Here is a 21,313-nt window from a genome sequence, read left to right as displayed (position 1 = left end):
CATTGAATACATCATATTAATATTTTTCAAAACTGGTGTCGTTCAATGGTCAATTTTATTGAATTATTTTAGAAAATTTGAAGTTATTTTCAAATTTTCAAAACTTTAATTTATATTTCTTTATTTATCTTGATGAAACTTTGTCCCACGTAAAAAAAGAAAAGATAAAAATAATGTATTAATAAATGAAGTTTTCAAAGTAATTTTTAAATCAAAGAGGCTTGATGATTTAAACCAAAAAAGCATTTTGACGGTGGAGGTATTGCTCATGAAGAGTGATAAAAAAAATTTATTAAAAAATCTACGTCAATAAATTTTTATTTTAACTTCACAAATGGTTGATATATATATATATATATATATTAAATATACTTAAAGAATTTGATAGGTATAGACTGTTAGTTTTTAAAAGTACAATCATATAATACAATCTTATGAAATCAAATAGAAATCTCGACATAATCGATCAAAATTCTAATATTTAGAGCTTGTTTGGCATGAGCGTTTTTTATGAAAGTAGTCAAAATGTCAAAACATCAAATCAGAACACTTTTTTACTTTTTATACATCTTTTCTTAAAACATAAAAAGAATCAATTAAAAGAATCAATTCCGAAATAGCCCCTAATGTCTTTTTTCACCTCTCCATTTATTTATGTTAATCGTAACTAATAGATTAAAATTTTACAATACATATGGCACGTTTGTTTGTTTGGTGAGTGCTACATATGAACTTAATATTCAATTCATTAACTTTTTTCTATTATAATTTGAACTCACAAAATGATTACAGAGGTGCGAACCAAAATGATAAGCAAATAAGTCTCAAAAATTGAGGCTCCGTTGGGAAAGTCTCTCAAAATATGGTTCCACCCGTTGATTTGAGTGTGTTGTTTGTTTGGATCTTTCAAATCATAATTCTACACCCATTTCTCAAAACTCAATTTAAAACAGAATTGTTACTTTTCAAAACTCATAACCAAACACATAATTCAAAACTTTTTTCAAAACTTAATTCAAATCAATATTTTAACTTTAAAAATATTTTAATTTTGTTAAGATTTTAAATATTTTAATATTTAAATATGTTATGCATTTTTTAAATTTTTTGAATATTTTTAAATATTTTAATTTCAAAATATTACGATTCTCGGTTTTTAAATTTTAAAATATTTTATTAAAATAAATTCAAACTCTATTTTATAGAAATATTTTTAAGTATTTTAATTTTTTTATTATGTATTTGGTTACGATTTAGGTGTAGAGTTGTGAAAGTCGTATGGAGTTTCGAGTTATGCGTTTGGTTATGCGTTTTAAAAATAATTTCATAATTGACTTTTGTTTTATGTGTTTGGTTACGATTTGAGTGTAGAGTTGTTTTTAAATTTAAAATATTAATATTTGAAATTATTTAAAATTCTTGAATATTTAAATTATCTAAATTTTCACGATTTAAATTTTTTGAATATTTATTTTAATTTTTTACTTTTTAAATTTTTTAGATTATTTAAATTATTTAAATATTTATGATTTTAATTTTTTGAGTATTTATTTCGAAAAAATTTATTTCCTCTGTAGTATTTTCAATTAAAAAATTGATTAATGTTATTTTCTATTAACAATAATTTTTTTTAATAGAATTCTAAAAAGAGTTTGGCTATTAGTGTTGATCAGAATTTTCAATAGTGTGAAAGTAGTATGTTTTGTTTTGAGTTATAATAATTTGAATTAAGTTTTGAAAACTCTTTCCAAAACTCATAACCAAAAATTTTTTCTTACTTCGCATGTCAGATCAAACTTTCAAAACTCAATTCCACACTCTATTCAAAAACTATAACCGAACAAATTTTCTACACTCAAATCATAATTCCATAACTCACAAACTCAAAATACAACTCATACTTTCAAATCATATTTACAAAACTCTACCAAACGTAACCTAAAATTATGTATTATTCAATACTCAAGATCTAAGAATAATTAAAACAAAAAACAAAAAATAAAAATTTTAAAATTTTGCCAAACGGGCCTTACGAATTGAAATCGAGACGTAATATAATTTGTTTTTATCAATTTAAATAGAATGGTTCACGACACTAGAGCTATTATAAAACTACACGATTCAAAGGATTTGTAAATTCATACCAACTCAACTCGAGTCAATGCCCGAACCCACAAACAAATTAAGAATATTATTTAACAGATACCCAAAAAAATAATAAATAAATAAATTTAATTTGATTCAACTCGTTACAAATATATTATTAACATCACAGTTATAAGAAGTATGCCATACAATGGTATTATTAAAATTTCAAAAATATCCCATGGCTTTTACTCAACCACCTTACTATAGAGGCTAATAAATTGTGTGCGTGACATTAGTAAGGCCAATCATCTAGCCACACAAGATCTTATGTCCCTATTTTTCCCTCCACATATTTCAAATTATTCATTTGTCATACGATAAGTTTGACCGTATAAAAAGAAATGATTTGAGACAATGGGTCAAGCCCGTGTGGTGATTTTTGGATCCAATGGGTCAAGCCCATTTTGCCCATAACCTCCCTCTCTACAAAACTTGGGCACCCCTTGGGGTGTGCCCCGAGGTCCAATCCCGTGCCTTATAAACCCACTCAAAACATCCCACCAAATCAATGTGGGACAAGCCATTTTCCAACCTTAAGGAATTTCCACCAAAACTCCATTTCCGTGGAGCTCACTTTGGCTTCAATTTCCCATTCACCCGATAATGGTTTTGAGCAACCAAATATACCACGTGAATCACAACGCGGCATAGAACGCGTTACCGCTTAGACCCGCCAAAATAGACGTACGGGTCCCACCTAAATAATAGACTAAAGTTAGCAAAAAATTCTGTTTTTACCCAGAATTTTTCAACCATTTCCAACAAATTGTTATAAAGTAGGGATTAGTTTTAGGTGTGAAAGTATTTTATGAAAGAAATTGAATGTTTGATTATGATGCTTGCATTTAGACAAGACCATGCGCATTGTGGTTACATGAAATATTATTGGCCATTCAGATTTGCCAGCTCTAAGGTTGTGTTTTTCTAGCCCGATCTGATCGTGGTCGATTCTCATTATTGAATCTATTGATAACCGGACTAGTAAATCTATTTGTCCAAAAAAAAAAGGGTCAGAAAATTTATTGAGAATTTTATTATGCGGGCTTTCTTTTTTAATAAAAAGGCGCTTCTATGATGAAGGAGGCATTGTGGACTATCTTGTACATTATTTGTAGTGTTCATGGCGAACACATAGCCCAACTACCACCTTGAGGCATGGACAACACATTGCCCAGCCAACACCTAGAAGTATTGTCCGCTTTGGCCTAAAGCATGATAGCTGGAGAGCCGCACGGATTTATTCCTTTGGTTTCCCAAGGACGCCTCCACAATGGAAGTGTCCAATGCTATCTTATAAGTCTATTCTAAATATTATATACAATCGATGTGGGATGGCAACACATATTTGAAACAAGATAATTGAGAATATTATCCGCAATCGATGTGGGATGGCAACCCATATGTTTGAAACAAATGATATAATAACAAATATATAGCTTGGACATGAACATTGAATACATCATATTAATATTTTTCAAAACTGGTGTCGTTCAATGGTCAATTTTATTGAATTATTTTAGAAAATTTGAAGTTATTTTCAAATTTTCAAAACTTTAATTTATATTTCTTTATTTTTCTTGATGAAACTTTGTCCCACGTAAAAAAAGAAAGGATAAAAATAATGTATTAATAAATGAAGTTTTCAAAGTAATTTTTAAATCAAAGAGGCTTGATGATTTAAACCAAAAAAGCATTTTGACGGTGGAGGTATTGCTCATGAAGAGTGAAAAAAAAAATTTATTAAAAAATCTACGTCAATAAATTTTTATTTTAACTTCACAAATGGTTGATATATATATATATATATATATTAAATATACTTAAACAATTTGATAGGTATAGACTGTTAGTTTTTAAAAGTACAATCATATAATACAATCTTATGAAATCAAATAGAAATCTCGACATAATCGATCAAAATTCTAATATTTAGAGCTTGTTTGGCATGAGCGTTTTTGATGAAAGTAGTCAAAATGTCAAAACATCAAATCAGAACACTTTTTTACTTTTTATACATCTTTTCTTAAAACATAAAAAGAATCAATTAAAAGAATCAATTCCGAAATAGCCCCTAATGTCTTTTTTCACCTCTCCATTTATTTATATTAATCGTCACTAATAGATTAAAATTTTACAATACATATGGCACGTTTGTTTGTTTGGTAAGTGCTACATATGAACTTAATATTCAATTCATTAACTTTTTTCTATTATAATTTGAACTCACAAAATGATTACAGAGGTGCGAACCAAAATGATAAGCAAAAAAGTCTCAAAAATTGAGGCTCCGTTGGGAAAGTCTCTCAAAATATGGTTCCACCCGTTGATTTGAGTGTGTTGTTTGTTTGGATCTTTCAAATCATAATTCTACACCCATTTCTCAAAACTCAATTTAAAACAGAATTGTTACTTTTCAAAACTCATAACCAAACACATAATTCAAAACTTTTTTCAAAACTTAATTCAAATCAATATTTTAATTTTTTAAATATTTTAATTTTGTTAAGATTTTAAATATTTTAATATTTAAATATGTTATGCATTTTTTAAATTTTTTGAATATTTTTAAATATTTTAATTTCAAAATATTACGATTCTCAGTTTTAAAATTTTAAAATATTTTATTAAAATAAATTCAAACTCTATTTTATAGAAATATTTTTAAGTATTTTAATTTTTTTATTATGTATTTGGTTACGATTTAGGTGTAGAGTTGTGAAAGTCGTATGGAGTTTCGAGTTATGCGTTTGGTTATGCGTTTTAAAAATAATTTCATAATTGACTTTTGTTTTATGTGTTTGGTTACGATTTGAGTGTAGAGTTGTTTTTAAATTTAAAATATTAATATTTGAAATTATTTAAAATTCTTGAATATTTAAATTATTTAAATTTTCACGATTTAAATTTTTTGAATATTTATTTAAATTTTATAGATTATTTAAATTATTTAAATATTTATGATTTTAATTTTTTGAGTATTTATTTTGAAAAAAATTTATTTCCTCTGTAGTATTTTCAATTAAAAAATTGATTAATGTTATTTTCTATTAACAATAATTTTTTTTAATAGAATTCTAAAAAGAGTTTGGCTATTAGTGTTGATCAGAATTTTCAATAGTGTGAAAGTAGTATGTTTTGTTTTGAGTTATAATAATTTGAATTAAGTTTTGAAAACTCTTTCCAAAACTCATAACCAAAAATTTTTTCTTACTTCGCATGTCAGATCAAACTTTCAAAACTCAATTCCACACTCTATTCAAAAACTATAACCGAACAAATTTTCTACACTCAAATCATAATTCCATAACTCACAAACTCAAAATACAACTCATACTTTCAAATCATATTTACAAAACTCTACCAAACGTAACCTAAAATTATGTATTATTCAATACTCAAGATCTAAGAATAATTAAAACAAAAAACAAAAAATAAAAATTTAAAAATTTTGCCAAACGGGCCTTACGAAGTTGAAATCGAGACGTAATATAATTTGTTTTTATCAATTTAAATAGAATGGTTCATGACACTAGAGCTATTATAAAACTACATAATTCAAAGGATTTGTAAATTCATACCAACTCAACTCGAGTCAATGCCCGAACCCACAAACAAATTAAGAATATTATTTAACAGATAACCAAAAAAATAATAAATAAATAAATTTAATTTGATTCATAACTTACAAATATATTATTAACATCACAGTTATAAGAAGTATGCCATACAATGGTATTATTAAAATTTTAAAAATATCCCATGGCTTTTACTCAACCACCTTACTATAGAGGCTAATAAATTGTGTGCGTGACATTAGTAAGGCCAATCATCTAGCCACACAAGATCTTATGTCCCTATTTTTCCCTCCACATATTTCAAATTATTTATTTGTCATACGATAAGTTTGACCGTTTAAAAAGAAATGATTTGAGACAATGGGTCAAGCCCGTGTGGTGATTTTTGGATCCAATGGGTCAAGCCCATTTTGCCCATAACCTCCCTCTCTACAAAACTTGGGCACCCCTTGGGGTGTGCCCCGAGGTCCAATCCCGTGCCTTATAAACCCACTCAAAACATCCCACCAAATCAATGTGGGACAAGCCATTTTCCAACCTTAAGGAATTTCCACCAAAACTCCATTTCCGTGGAGCTCACTTTGGCTTCAATTTCCCATTCACCCGATAATGGTTTTGAGCAACCAAATATACCACGTGAATCACAACGCGGCATAGAACGCGTTACCGCTTAGACCCGCCAAAATAGACGTACAGGTCCCACCTAAATAATAGACTAAAGTTAGCAAAAAATTCTGTTTTTACCCAGAATTTTTCAACCATTTCCAACAAATTGTTATAAAGTAGGGATTAGTTTTAGGTGTGAAAGTATTTTATGAAAGAAATTGAATGTTTGATTATGATGCTTGCATTTAGACAAGACCATGTGCATTGTGGTTACATGAAATATTATTGGCCATTCAGATTTGCCAGCTCTAAGGTTGTGTTTTTCTAGCCCGATCTGATCATGGTCGATTCTCATTATTGAATCTATTGATAACCGGACTAGTAAATCTATTTGTCCAAAAAAAAAAGGGTCAAAAAATTTATTGAGAATTTGATTATGCGGGCTTTCTTTTTTAATAAAAAGGCGCTTCTATGATGAAGGAGGCATTGTGGACTATCTTGTACATTATTTGTAGTGTTCATGGCGAACACATAGCCCAACTACCACCTTGAGGCATGGACAACACATTGCCCAGCCAACACCTAGAAGTATTGTCCGCTTTGGCCTAAAGCATGATAGCTGGAGAGCCGCACGGATTTATTCCTTTGGTTTCCCAAGGACGCCTCCACAATGGAAGTGTCCAATGCTATCTTATAAGTCTATTCTAAATATTATATACAATCGATGTGGGATGGCAACCCATATATTTGAAACAAATGATATAATAACAAATATATAGCTTGGACATGAACATTGAATACATCATATTAATATTTTTCAAAACTGGTGTCGTTCAATGGTCAATTTTATTGAATTATTTTAGAAAATTTGAAGTTATTTTCAAATTTTGAAAACTTTAATTTATATTTCTTTATTTATCTTGATGAAACTTTGTCCCACGTAAAAAAAGAAAGGATAAAAATAATGTATTAATAAATGAAGTTTTCAAAGTAATTTTTAAATCAAAGAGGTTTGATGATTTAAACCAAAAAAGCATTTTGACGGTGGAGGTATTGCTGATGAAGAGTGATAAAAAAAAATTATTAAAAAATCTACGTCAATAAATTTTTATTTTAACTTCACAAATGGTTGATATATATATATATATATATTAAATATACTTAAACAATTTGATAGGTATAGACTGTTAGTTTTTAAAAGTACAATCATATAATACAATCTTATGAAATCAAATAGAAATCTCGACATAATCGATCAAAATTCTAATATTTAGAGCTTGTTTGGCATGAGCGTTTTTGATGAAAATAGTCAAAATGTCAAAACATCAAATCAGAACACTTTTTTACTTTTTATACATCTTTTCTTAAAACATAAAAAGAATCAATTAAAAGAATCAATTCCGAAATAGCCCCTAATGTCTTTTTTCACCTCTCCATTTATTTATATTAATCGTAACTAATAGATTAAAATTTTACAATACATATGGCACGTTTGTTTGTTTGGTGAGTGCTACATATGAACTTAATATTCAATTCATTAACTTTTTTCTATTATAATTTGAACTCACAAAATGATTACAGAGGTGCGAACCAAAATGATAAGCAAATAAGTCTCAAAAATTGAGGCTCCGTTGGGAAAGTCTCTCAAAATATGGTTCCACCCGTTGATTTGAGTGTGTTGTTTGTTTGGATCTTTCAAATCATAATTCTACACCCATTTCTCAAAACTCAATTTAAAACAGAATTGTTACTTTTCAAAACTCATAACCAAACACATAATTCAAAACTTTTTTCAAAACTTAATTCAAATCAATATTTTAATTTTAAAAATATTTTAATTTTGTTAAGATTTTAAATATTTTAATATTTAAACATGTTATGCATTTTTAAAATTTTTTAAATATTTTAATTCCAAAATATTACGATTCTCAGTTTTTAAATTTTAAAATATTTTATTAAAATAAATTCAAACTCTATTTTATAGAAATATTTTTAAGTATTTTAATTTTTTTGTTATGTATTTGGTTACGATTTAGGTGTAGAGTTGTGAAAGTCGTATGGAGTTTCGAGTTATGCGTTTGGTTATACGTTTTAAAAATAATTTCATAATTGACTTTTGTTTTATGTGTTTGGTTACGATTTGAGTGTAGAGTTGTTTTTAAATTTAAAATATTAATATTTGAAATTATTTAAAATTTTTGAATATTTAAAATATTTAAATTTTTACGATTTAAATTTTTTGAATATTTATTTTAATTTTTTACTTTTTAAATTTTCTAGATTATTTAAATTATTTAAATATTTATGATTTTAATTTTTTGAGTATTTATTTTGAAAAAAATTTATTTCCTCTGTAGTATTTTCAATTAAAAAATTGATTAATGTTATTTTCTATTAACAATAATTTTTTTTAATAGAATTCTAAAAAACGTTTGGCTATTAGTGTTGATCAGAATTTTCAATAGTGTGAAAGTAGTATGTTTTGTTTTGAGTTATAATAATTTGAATTAAGTTTTGAAAACTCTTTCCAAAACTCATAACCAAAAATTTTTTCTTACTTCGCATGTCAGATCAAACTTTCAAAACTCAATTCCACACTCTATTCAAAAACTATAACCGAACAAATTTTCTACACTCAAATCATAATTCCATAACTCACAAACTCAAAATACAACTCATACTTTCAAATCATATTTACAAAACTCTACCAAACGTAACCTCAAATTATGTATTATTCAATACTCAAGATCTAAGAATAATTAAAACAAAAAACAAAAAATAAAAATTTAAAAATTTTGCCAAACGGGCCTTACGAAGTTGAAATCGAGACGCAATATAATTTGTTTTTATCAATTTAAATAGAATGGTTCACGACACTAGAGCTATTATAAAACTACACAATTCAAAGGATTTGTAAATTCATACCAACTCAACTCGAGTCAATGCCCGAACCCACAAACAAATTAAGAATATTATTTAACAGATACCCAAAAAAATAATAAATAAATAAATTTAATTTGATTCAACTCGTTACAAATATATTATTAACATCACAGTTATAAGAAGTATGCCATACAATGGTATTATTAAAATTTCAAAAATATCTCATGGCTTTTACTCAACCACCTTACTATAGAGGCTAATAAATTGTGTGCGTGACATTAGTAAGGCCAATCATCTAGCCACACAAGATCTTATGTCCCTATTTTTCCCTCCACATATTTCAAATTATTTATTTGTCATACGATAAGTTTGACCGTATAAAAAGAAATGATTTGAGACAATGGGTCAAGCCCGTGTGGTGATTTTTGGATCCAATGGGTCAAGCCCATTTTGCCCATAACCTCCCTCTCTACAAAACTTGGGCACCCCTTGGGGTGTGCCCCGAGGTCCAATCCCGTGCCTTATAAACCCACTCAAAACATCCCACCAAATCAATGTGGGATAAGCCATTTTCCAACCTTAAGGAATTTCCACCAAAACTCCATTTCCGTGGAGCTCACTTTGGCTTCAATTTCCCATTCACCCGATAATGGTTTTGAGCAACCAAATATACCACGTGAATCACAACGCGGCATAGAACGCGTTACCGCTTAGACCCGCCAAAATAGACGTACAGGTCCCACCTAAATAATAGACTAAAGTTAGCAAAAAATTCTGTTTTTACCCAGAATTTTTCAACCATTTCCAACAAATTGTTATAAAGTAGGGATTAGTTTTAGGTGTGAAAGTATTTTATGAAAGAAATTGAATGTTTGATTATGATGCTTGCATTTAGACAAGACCATGCACATTGTGGTTACATGAAATATTATTGGCCATTCAGATTTGCCAGCTCTAAGGTTGTGTTTTTCTAGCCCGATCTGATCATGGTCGATTCTCATTATTGAATCTATTGATAACCGGACTAGTAAATCTATTTGTCCAAAAAAAAAAAGGGTCAGAAAATTTATTGAGAATTTGATTATGCGGGCTTTCTTTTTTAATAAAAAGGCGCTTCTATGATGAAGGAGGCATTATGGACTATCTTGTACATTATTTGTAGTGTTCATGGCGAACACATAGCCCAACTACCACCTTGAGGCATGGACAACACATTGCCCAGCCAACACCTAGAAGTATTGTCCGCTTTGGCCTAAAGCATGATAGCTGGAGAGCCGCACGGATTTATTCCTTTGGTTTCCCAAGGACGCCTCCACAATGGAAGTGTCCAATGCTATCTTATAAGTCTATTCTAAATATTATATACAATCGATGTGGGATGGCAACACATATTTGATACAAGATAATTGAGAATATTATCCGCAATCGATGTGGGATGGCAACCCATATATTTGAAACAAATGATATAATAACAAATATATAGCTTGGACATGAACATTGAATACATCATATTAATATTTTTCAAAACTGGTGTCGTTCAATGGTCAATTTTATTGAATTATTTTAGAAAATTTGAAGTTATTTTCAAATTTTCAAAACTTTAATTTATATTTCTTTATTTATCTTGATGAAACTTTGTCCCACGTAAAAAAAGAAAGGATAAAAATAATGTATTAATAAATGAAGTTTTCAAAGTAATTTTTAAATCAAAGAGGCTTGATGATTTAAACCAAAAAAGCATTTTGACGGTGGAGGTATTGTTGATGAAGAGTGATAAAAAAAATCTATTAAAAAATCTACGTCAATAAATTTTTATTTTAACTTCACAAATGGTTGATATATATATATATATATATATATATATATATATTAAATATACTTAAACAATTTGATAGGTATAGACTGTTAGTTTTTAAAAGTACAATCATATAATACAATCTTATGAAATCAAATAGAAATCTCGACATAATCGATCAAAATTCTAATATTTAGAGCTTGTTTGGCATGAGCGTTTTTGATGAAAATAGTCAAAATGTCAAAACATCAAATCAGAACACTTTTTTACTTTTTATACATCTTTTCTTAAAACATAAAAAGAATCAATTAAAAGAATCAATTCCGAAATAGCCCCTAATGTCTTTTTTCACCTCTCCATTTATTTATATTAATCGTAACTAATAGATTAAAATTTTACAATACATATGGCACGTTTGTTTGTTTGGTGAGTGCTACATATGAACTTAATATTCAATTCATTAACTTTTTTCTATTATAATTTGAACTCACAAAATGATTACAGAGGTGCGAACCAAAATGATAAGCAAATAAGTCTCAAAAATTGAGGCTCCGTTGGCAAAGTCTCTCAAAATATGGTTCCACCCGTTGATTTGAGTGTGTTGTTTGTTTGGATCTTTCAAATCATAATTCTACACCCATTTCTCAAAACTCAATTTAAAACAGAATTGTTACTTTTCAAAACTCATAACCAAACACATAATTCAAAACTTTTTTCAAAACTTAATTCAAATCAATATTTTAATTTTAAAAATATTTTAAAAATATTTTAATTTTGTTAAGATTTTAAATATTTTAATATTTAAACATGTTATGCATTTTTTAAATTTTTTGAATATTTTTAAATATTTTAATCTCAAAATATTACGATTCTCAGTTTTTAAATTTTAAAATATTTTATTAAAATAAATTCAAACTCTATTTTATAGAAATATTTTTAAGTATTTTAATTTTTTTGTTATGTATTTGGTTACGATTTAGGTGTAGAGTTGTGAAAGTCGTATGGAGTTTCGAGTTATGCGTTTGGTTATGCGTTTTAAAAATAATTTCATAATTGACTTTTGTTTTATGTGTTTGGTTACGATTTGAGTGTAGAGTTGTTTTTAAATTTAAAATATTAATATTTGAAATTATTTAAAATTTTTGAATATTTAAATTATTTAAATTTTTACGATTTAAATTTTTTGAATATTTATTTTCATTTTTTAGATTATTTAAATTATTTAAATATTTATGATTTTAATTTTTTGAGTATTTATTTTGAAAAAAATTTATTTCCTCTGTAGTATTTTCAATTAAAAAATTGATTAATGTTATTTTCTATTAACAATAATTTTTTTTAATAGAATTCTAAAAAGAGTTTGGCTATTAGTGTTGATCAGAATTTTCAATAGTGTGAAAGTAGTATGTTTTGTTTTGAGTTATAATAATTTGAATTAAGTTTTGAAAACTCTTTCCAAAACTCATAACCAAAAAATTTTTCTTACTTCGCATGTCAGATCAAACTTTCAAAACTCAATTCCACACTCTATTCAAAAACTATAACCGAACAAATTTTCTACACTCAAATCATAATTCCATAACTCACAAACTCAAAATACAACTCATACTTTCAAATCATATTTACAAAACTCTACCAAACGTAACCTAAAATTATGTATTATTCAATACTCAAGATCTAGGAATAATTAAAACAAAAAACAAAAAATAAAAATTTAAAAATTTTGCCAAACGGGCCTTACGAAGTTGAAATGGAGACGTAATATAATTTTTTTTTCTCAATTTAAATAGAATGGTTCACGGCACTAGAGCTATTATAAAACTACACAATTCAAAGGATTTGTAAATTCATACCAACTCAACTCGAGTCAATGCCCGAACCCACAAACAAATTAAGAATATTATTTATCAGATACCCAAAAAAATAATAAATAAATAAATAAATAAATAAATTTGATTCAACTCGTTACAAATATATTATTAACATCACAGTTATAAGAAGTATGCCATACAACGGTATTATTAAAATTTCAAAAATATCCCATGGCTTTTACTCAACCACCTTACTATAGAGGCTAATAAATTGTGTGCGTGACATTAGTAAGGCCAATCATCTAGCCACACAAGATCTTATGTCGCTATTTTTCCCTCCACATATTTCAAATTATTTATTTGTCATACGATAAGTTTGACCGTATAAAAAGAAATGATTTGAGACAATGGGTCAAGCCCGTGTGGTGATTTTTGGATCCAATGGGTCAAGCCCATTTTGCCCATAACCTCCCTCTCTACAAAACTTGGGCACCCCTTGGGGTGTGCCCCGAGGTCCAATCCCGTGCCTTATAAACCCACTCAAAACATCCCACCAAATCAATGTGGGACAAGCCATTTTCCAACCTTAAGGAATTTCCACCAAAACTCCATTTCCGTGGAGCTCACTTTGGCTTCAATTTCCCATTCACCCGATAATGGTTTTGAGCAACCAAATATACCACGTGAATCACAACGCGGCATAGAACGCGTTACCGCTTAGACCCGCCAAAATAGACGTACGGGTCCCACCTAAATAATAGACTAAAGTTAGCAAAAAATTTTGTTTTTACCCAGAATTTTTCTACCATTTCCAACAAATTGTTATAAAGTAGGGATTAGTTTTAGGTGTGAAAGTATTTTATGAATGAAATTGAATGTTTGATTATGATGCTTGCATTTAGACAAGACCATGTGCATTGTGGTTACATGAAATATTATTGGCCATTCAGATTTGCCAACTCTAAGGTTGTGTTTTACTAGCCCGATCTGATCATGGTCGATTCTCATTATTGAATCTATTGATAACCGGACTAGTAAATCTATTTGTCCAAAAAAAAAGGGTCAGAAAATTTATTGAGAATTTGATTATGCGGGCTTTCTTTTTTAATAAAAAGGCGCTTCTATGATGAAGGAGGCATTGTGGACTATCTTGTACATTATTTGTAGTGTTCATGGCGAACACATAGCCCAACTACCACCTTGAGGCATGGACAACACATTGCCCAGCCAACACCTAGAAGTATTGTCTGCTTTGGCCTAAAGCATGATAGCTGGAGAGCCGCACGGATTTATTCCTTTGGTTTCCCAAGGACGCCTCCACAATGGAAGTGTCCAATGCTATCTTATAAGTCTATTCTAAATATTATATACAATCGATGTGGGATGGCAACACATATTTGAAACAAGATAATTGAGAATATTATCCGCAATCGATGTGGGATGGCAACCCATATATTTGAAACAAATGATATAATAACAAATATATAGCTTGGACATGAACATTAAATACATCGTATTAATATTTTTCAAAACTGGTGTCGTTCAATGGTCAATTTTATTGAATTATTTTAGAAAATTTGAAGTTATTTTCAAATTTTCAAAACTTTAATTTATATTTCTTTATTTATCTTGATGAAACTTTGTCCCACGTAAAAAAAGAAAGGATAAAAATAATGTATTAATAAATGAAGTTTTCAAAGTAATTTTTAAATCAAAGAGGCTTGATGATTTAAACCAAAAAAGTATTTTGACGGTGGAGGTATTGCTGATGAAGAGTGATAAAAAAAATTTATTAAAAAATCTACGTCAATAAATTTTTATTTTAACTTTACAAATGGTTGATATATATATATATATATATATTAAATATACTTAAACAATTTGATAGGTATAGACTGTTAGTTTTTAAAAGTACAATCATATAATACAATCTTATGAAATCAAATAGAAATCTCGACATAATCGATCAAAATTCTAATATTTAGAGCTTGTTTGGCATGAGCGTTTTTTATGAAAGTAGTCAAAATGTCAAAACATCTAATCAGAACACTTTTTTACTTTTTATACATCTTTTCTTAAAACATAAAAAGAATCAATTAAAAGAATCAATTCCGAAATAGCCCCTAATGTCTTTTTTCACCTCTCCATTTATTTATATTAATCGTAACTAATAGATTAAAATTTTACAATACATATGGCACGTTTGTTTGTTTGGTGAGTGCTACATATGAACTTAATATTCAATTCATTAACTTTTTTCTATTATAATTTGAACTCACAAAATGATTACAGAGGTGCGAACCAAAATTATAAGCAAATAAGTCTCAAAAACTGAGGCTCCGTTGGGAAAGTCTCTCAAAATATGGTTCCACCCGTTGATTTGAGTGTGTTGTTTGTTTGGATCTTTCAAATCATAATTCTACACCCATTTCTCAAAACTCAATTTAAAACAGAATTGTTACTTTTCAAAACTCATAACCAAACACATAATTCAAAACTTTTTTCAAAACTTAATTCAAATCAATATTTTAATTTTAAAAATATTTTAAAAATATTTTAATTTTGTTAAGATTTTAAATATTTTAATATTTAAATATGTTATGCATTTTTTAAATTTTTTGAATATTTTTAAATATTTTAATTTCAAAATATTACGATTCTCAGTTTTTAAATTTTAAAATATTTTATTAAAATAAATTCAAACTCTATTTTATAGAAATATTTTTAAGTATTTTAATTTTTTTGTTATGTATTTGGTTACGATTTAGGTGTAGAGTTGTGAAAGTCGTATGGAGTTTCGAGTTATGCGTTTGGTTATGCGTTTTAAAAATAATTTCATAATTGACTTTTGTTTTATGTGTTTGGTTACGATTTGAGTGTAGAGTTGTTTTTAAATTTAAAATATTAATATTTTAAATTATTTAAAATTTTTTAATATTTAAATTATTTAAATTTTTTGAATATTTATTTTAATTTTTTACTTTTTAAATTTTTTAGATTATTTAAATTATTTAAATATTTATGATTTTAATTTTTTGAGTATTTATTTTGAAAAAAAATTATTTCCTCTGTAGTATTTTCTATTAAAAAATTGATTAATGTTATTTTCTATTAACAATAATTTTTTTTAATAGAATTCTAAAAAGAGTTTGGCTATTAGTGTTGATCAGAATTTTCAATAGTGTGAAAGTAGTATGTTTTGTTTTGAGTTATAATAATTTGAATTAAGTTTTGAAAACTCTTTCCAAAACTCATAACCAAAAATTTTTTCTTACTTCGCATGTCAGATCAAACTTTCAAAACTCAATTCCACACTCTATTCAAAAACTATAACCGAACAAATTTTCTACACTCAAATCATAATTCCATAACTCACAAACTCAAAATACAACTCATACTTTCAAATCATATTTACAAAACTCTACCAAACGTAACCTAAAATTATGTAGTATTCAATACTCAAGATCTAAGAATAATTAAAACAAAAAATAAAAAATAAAAATTTAAAAATTTTGCCAAACGGGCCTTACGAAGTTGAAATCGAGACGTAATATAATTTGTTTTTATCAATTTAAATAGAATGGTTCACGACACTAGAACTATTATAAAACTACACAATTCAAAGGATTTGTAAATTCATACCAACTCAACTCGAGTCAATGCCCGAACCCACAAACAAATTAAGAATATTATTTAACAGATACCCAAAAAAATAATTAATAAATAAATAAATAAATAAATTTAATTTGATTCAACTCGTTACAAATATATTATTAACATCACAGTTATAAGAAGTATGCCATACAATGGTATTATTAAAATTTCAAAAATATCCCATGGCTTTTACTCAACCGCCTTACTATAGAGGCTAATAAATTGTGTGCGTGACATTAGTAAGGCCAATCGTCTAGCCACACAAGATCTTATGTCCCTATTTTTCCCTCCACATATTTCAAATTATTTATTTGTCATACGATAAGTTTGACCGTATAAAAAGAAATGATTTGAGACAATGGGTCAAGCCCGTGTGGTGATTTTTGGATCCAATGGGTCAAGCCCATTTTGCCCATAACCTCCCTCTCTACAAAACTTGGGCACCCCTTGGGGTGTGCCCCGAGGTCCAATCCCGTGCCTTATAAACCCACTCAAAACATCCCACCAAATCAATGTGGGACAAGCCATTTTCCAACCTTAAGGAATTTCCCCCAAAACTCCATTTCCGTGGAGCTCACTTTGGCTTCAATTTCCCATTCACCCGATAATGGTTTTGAGCAACCAAATATACCACGTGAATCACAACGCGGCATAGAACGCGTTACCGCTTAGACCCGCCAAAATAGACGTACGGGTCCCACCTAAATAATAGACTAAAGTTAGCAAGAAATTCTGTTTTTACCCAGAATTTTTCAACCATTTCCAACAAATTGTTATAAAGTAGGGATTAGTTTTAGGTGTGAAAGTATTTTATGAAAGAAATTGAATGTTTGATTATGATGCTTGCATTTAGACAAGACCATGTGCATTGTGGTTACATGAAATATTATTGGCCATTCAGATTTGCCAGCTCTAAGGTTGTGTTTTTCTAGCCCGATCTGATCATGGTCGATTCTCATTATTGAATCTATTGATAACCGGACTAGTAAATCTATTTGTCCAAAAAAAAAAGGGTCAAAAAATTTATTGAGAATTTGATTATGCGGGCTTTCTTTTTTAATAAAAAGGCGCTTCTATGATAAAGGAGGCATTGTGGACTATCTTGTACATTATTTGTAGTGTTCATGGCGAACACATAGCCCAACTACCACCTTGAGGCATGGACAACACATTGCCCAGCCAACACCTAGAAGTATTGTCCGCTTTGGCCTAAAGCATGATAGCTGGAGAGCCGCACGGATTTATTCCTTTGGTTTCCCAAGGACGCCTCCACAATGGAAGTGTCCAATGCTATCTTATAAGTCTATTCTAAATATTATATACAATCGATGTGGGATGGCAACACATATTTGAAACAAGATAATTGAGAATATTATCCGCAATCGATGTGGGATGGCAACCCATATATTTGAAACAAATGATATAATAACAAATATATAGCTTGGACATGAACATTGAATACATCATATTAATATTTTTCAAAACTGGTGTCGTTCAATGGTCAATTTTATTGAATTATTTTAGAAAATTTGAAGTTATTTTCAAATTTTCAAAACTTTAATTTATATTTCTTTATTTATCTTGATGAAACTTTGTCCCACGTAAAAAAAGAAAGGATAAAAATAATGTATTAATAAATGAAGTTTTCAAAGTAATTTTTGAATCAAAGAGGCTTGATGATTTAAACCAAAAAAGCATTTTGACGGTGGAGGTATTGCTGATGAAGAGTGATAAAAAAAATTTATTAAAAAATCTACGTCAATAAATTTTTATTTTAACTTCACAAATGGTTGATATATATATATATATATATATTAAATATACTTAAACAATTTGATAGGTATAGACTGTTAGTTTTTAAAAGTACAATCATATAATACAATCTTATGAAATCAAATAGAAATCTCGACATAATCGATCAAAATTCTAATATTTAGAGCTTGATTGGGATGAGCGTTTTTGTACAAAATAGTTAGAGGTATTACTATGAACAAAAGTGACGACAGACATTAAAAAAAATTATTTGTAATTTTGTTACTAGTTTTTAACAAGTTAAAAGTTGGTACTAAAAAAAAATTAAAAACACTTTTTCTCCTACTTTTAAATTATTTTTATTTCATAAATTATAAAAAAAGTAATATAAAATACTTAGACATAAATTTAAAAAATAAATAAATAAATAAGTAATTCCGTAAACTACACTATATGTAGTTTGGTACTGGTGGTTGAATGTGCCTCGTCTCGAAAAGTGGGCTTGTGAAAAACTTTTTTAAATAAATAAATAAAGAACTGGGTAGACTGCTTTAGCTCTCAAATCAAAAATATCTAACCACGTACCTGTTTGTTGGAGGAGTTACAAGATATTTGCATAACAACAATGATTGGAAGCTTAAGCCTCCGTTTGGGAAGTGGGTTGATTGTTTGACTTTTTAATTTTTTGTCTATTTTAATTTGAGGTTAAAAAATTTAGTTTGGGAAGGATTTTTTGATTTTTTAGCTTTTTTAACTTTTTTTGTGAGAGAGGAGTGCAATGATTATGGGTTGGATTTGATATTTTGTTTTTTGTGACTAAAATAACCTATTTTATTTTTTGCAACTATTTTAGCCCCTAACTCACCAAAACTAACTTCCCAAACTATGCCTAAGTCAGGTTTGGGATTAAATTTTTTTAATAGGTTTTTAATTTTTTGATTAAAATATAATATAAAAAATTAGTATATTTAAAATAATTTTTTTAATTTTTTACTAAAAGATATGCAAAAAACATAGAGATTTTTTTTTTTTTTGATTTTTTGATATAGATTATAAGACTTTTAATTTTTTAGTGACTTTTTGACTTTTAAGATTAGTCAATGAGAGTGAATCTCACTATAATATGATAGTTTGACCTTATTTTATTATTATTTATTCCCTACCACATTATTAAAATTCTAAAATTGGAAAATGTATGATTAATCTTGCATAATCACTCCACTCTTATTTTGTTTATGCCCAAATTATCCCTTGATTGTCAACAATTAACATCTTTGCTTAGGTCTCGAAAAGTGCGTTTTGTTCTCCTCGACTAATGCTAATATGGTGCCGTTTTGGAACTTTCATAAAAAGTCACTTTTTTTTATCATTTTCTAAAAACTTAAATGGCCAAAAACGTAATAAAATTAGGGATTGTTTGGGATGTCCTAAATAAGTGTGCTTTTTGACTTTTTATGAAATATGGATTGTGTATGAGTTGGGTTTGAAATGATGTGATAGAGAGGTGATGTGACTTAAATAAGATGATGTGACTTAAATAGAATAGTGACTTTTTGATTTTTTGAATTTTTTTGAGGATGCCAAACTTGACCTTAGTTTGGGAAGGGCAAAAAATGCAAGTGTAAAATTGCAAATTAGGGCTTATGATAAAAAAATATAAAAATAAATTTCTTATGTTGAGTAAAAATATTTTGGTCATTTTAATTTGATTTAACACCATAAATAAATATTAAACTAAAAAACAAAAAGCCAGCCTTTTACCAACTTTTCAAATCTAATATAAGTGTTTCTGAAGCACTAATTTAATAATATATATTATAATTTTAATAATTTTTTAATTATTAATTAAATTAATGAAACATTCTTCTCTAATTTTAAATAATATGAGAGATCTAATATATATTTTTTTTATTAATTAAGATCTCTCAATAATATTATTACAAAAATTTCAACTCATCACAAAAAAAATTCTCTATAAAATTTTTCTTTGAATAATTGAAATTTTTTTGTGAAAAAAAATATATTATTTGTGAAGAACTGATAATTTTTCTATGAAAATGTTAAGGAACTCTAATTGTTACGAAAATATTACATATCTTTTATCTTATAAAATTCTAATATAAAAAATCTTATATTATAATTTTATTTATTAATTGATTACTTCTTAATAAGTACATATGAGCACTTGTTACCATGACCTTATTCTAGTAAGAGTTCGTTTGGAATGGGAGTTAACTTTTTGACTATTTTAACTTAGAAATAAAAAGTTTCGTTTGAGATAGAACTTGTTTGGAAAGTTAGGTTTGGAGCTTTTTGGGCTAAAATAGCCACACACAACCAAAAAAAAAAAGAAGGTTTTTTATCCCAATAAGACAAAACATCACATCTAATTCATAATCATTACATTCTTTCTCTTACAAAAGTCAAAAAAGTCAAAAAAATTTATCTCAAACGAGACTTTTTAGCCTCAGGCTGAAATAGTCAAAAAGTCAACCCACTTCCCAAACAAATCCTAGACTTTTTTGACTTTTATGAAATAAAAATTGAACAATTATGAATTAGATATGATATTTTATTCTATTTAGCTAAAATAATTAATTTTGTCCTATATAACTACTTTAGGCCAAACTTACTTTCCAAACAAAGCCTAAGAGAAGTACCGATACATATCTTATCTTCCTCTAGAAACTCTTATAGGGCCTCTTTGTTTTGGAGTGTAGATGGTGGGATGGGATTAGGATGGATGTGGGACTCATTTTTGGTTTGCGGTGTCTTAGAAAAGTGTATTTTTTTGTCTTTTTACGAAAAGATATACAGAAAAGTAGAGAGATGATGTGATGAAAAAAAGATAAAAAGATAAAAAGATGGATTCTATAGGTTATGCTAAACCTAGCCTTAGTGTTGTGTTTGTTTGTAAATTTAGGGAAGGGATTGAGATGGAGGAGAGGATTAGGATGGAGGTTGGAAAGGGGATTGGAATGGAGGAGGTGGAGGTGGTATTAGAAAAATAGTGAAGGGACTAGAATTTTTTTTTTTTTTTTTTACATATAAGGCATTTTTTTTTAACATTATTGTTTAATTTTTTTATA

The sequence above is a fragment of the Camellia sinensis genome, chromosome 2, assembly GCF_055761805.1.
Source record: "Camellia sinensis isolate YWXY chromosome 2, ASM5576180v1, whole genome shotgun sequence".
NCBI classification, from domain to species: domain Eukaryota; kingdom Viridiplantae; phylum Streptophyta; class Magnoliopsida; order Ericales; family Theaceae; genus Camellia; species Camellia sinensis.
This window is presented reverse-complemented; position numbering follows the sequence as displayed.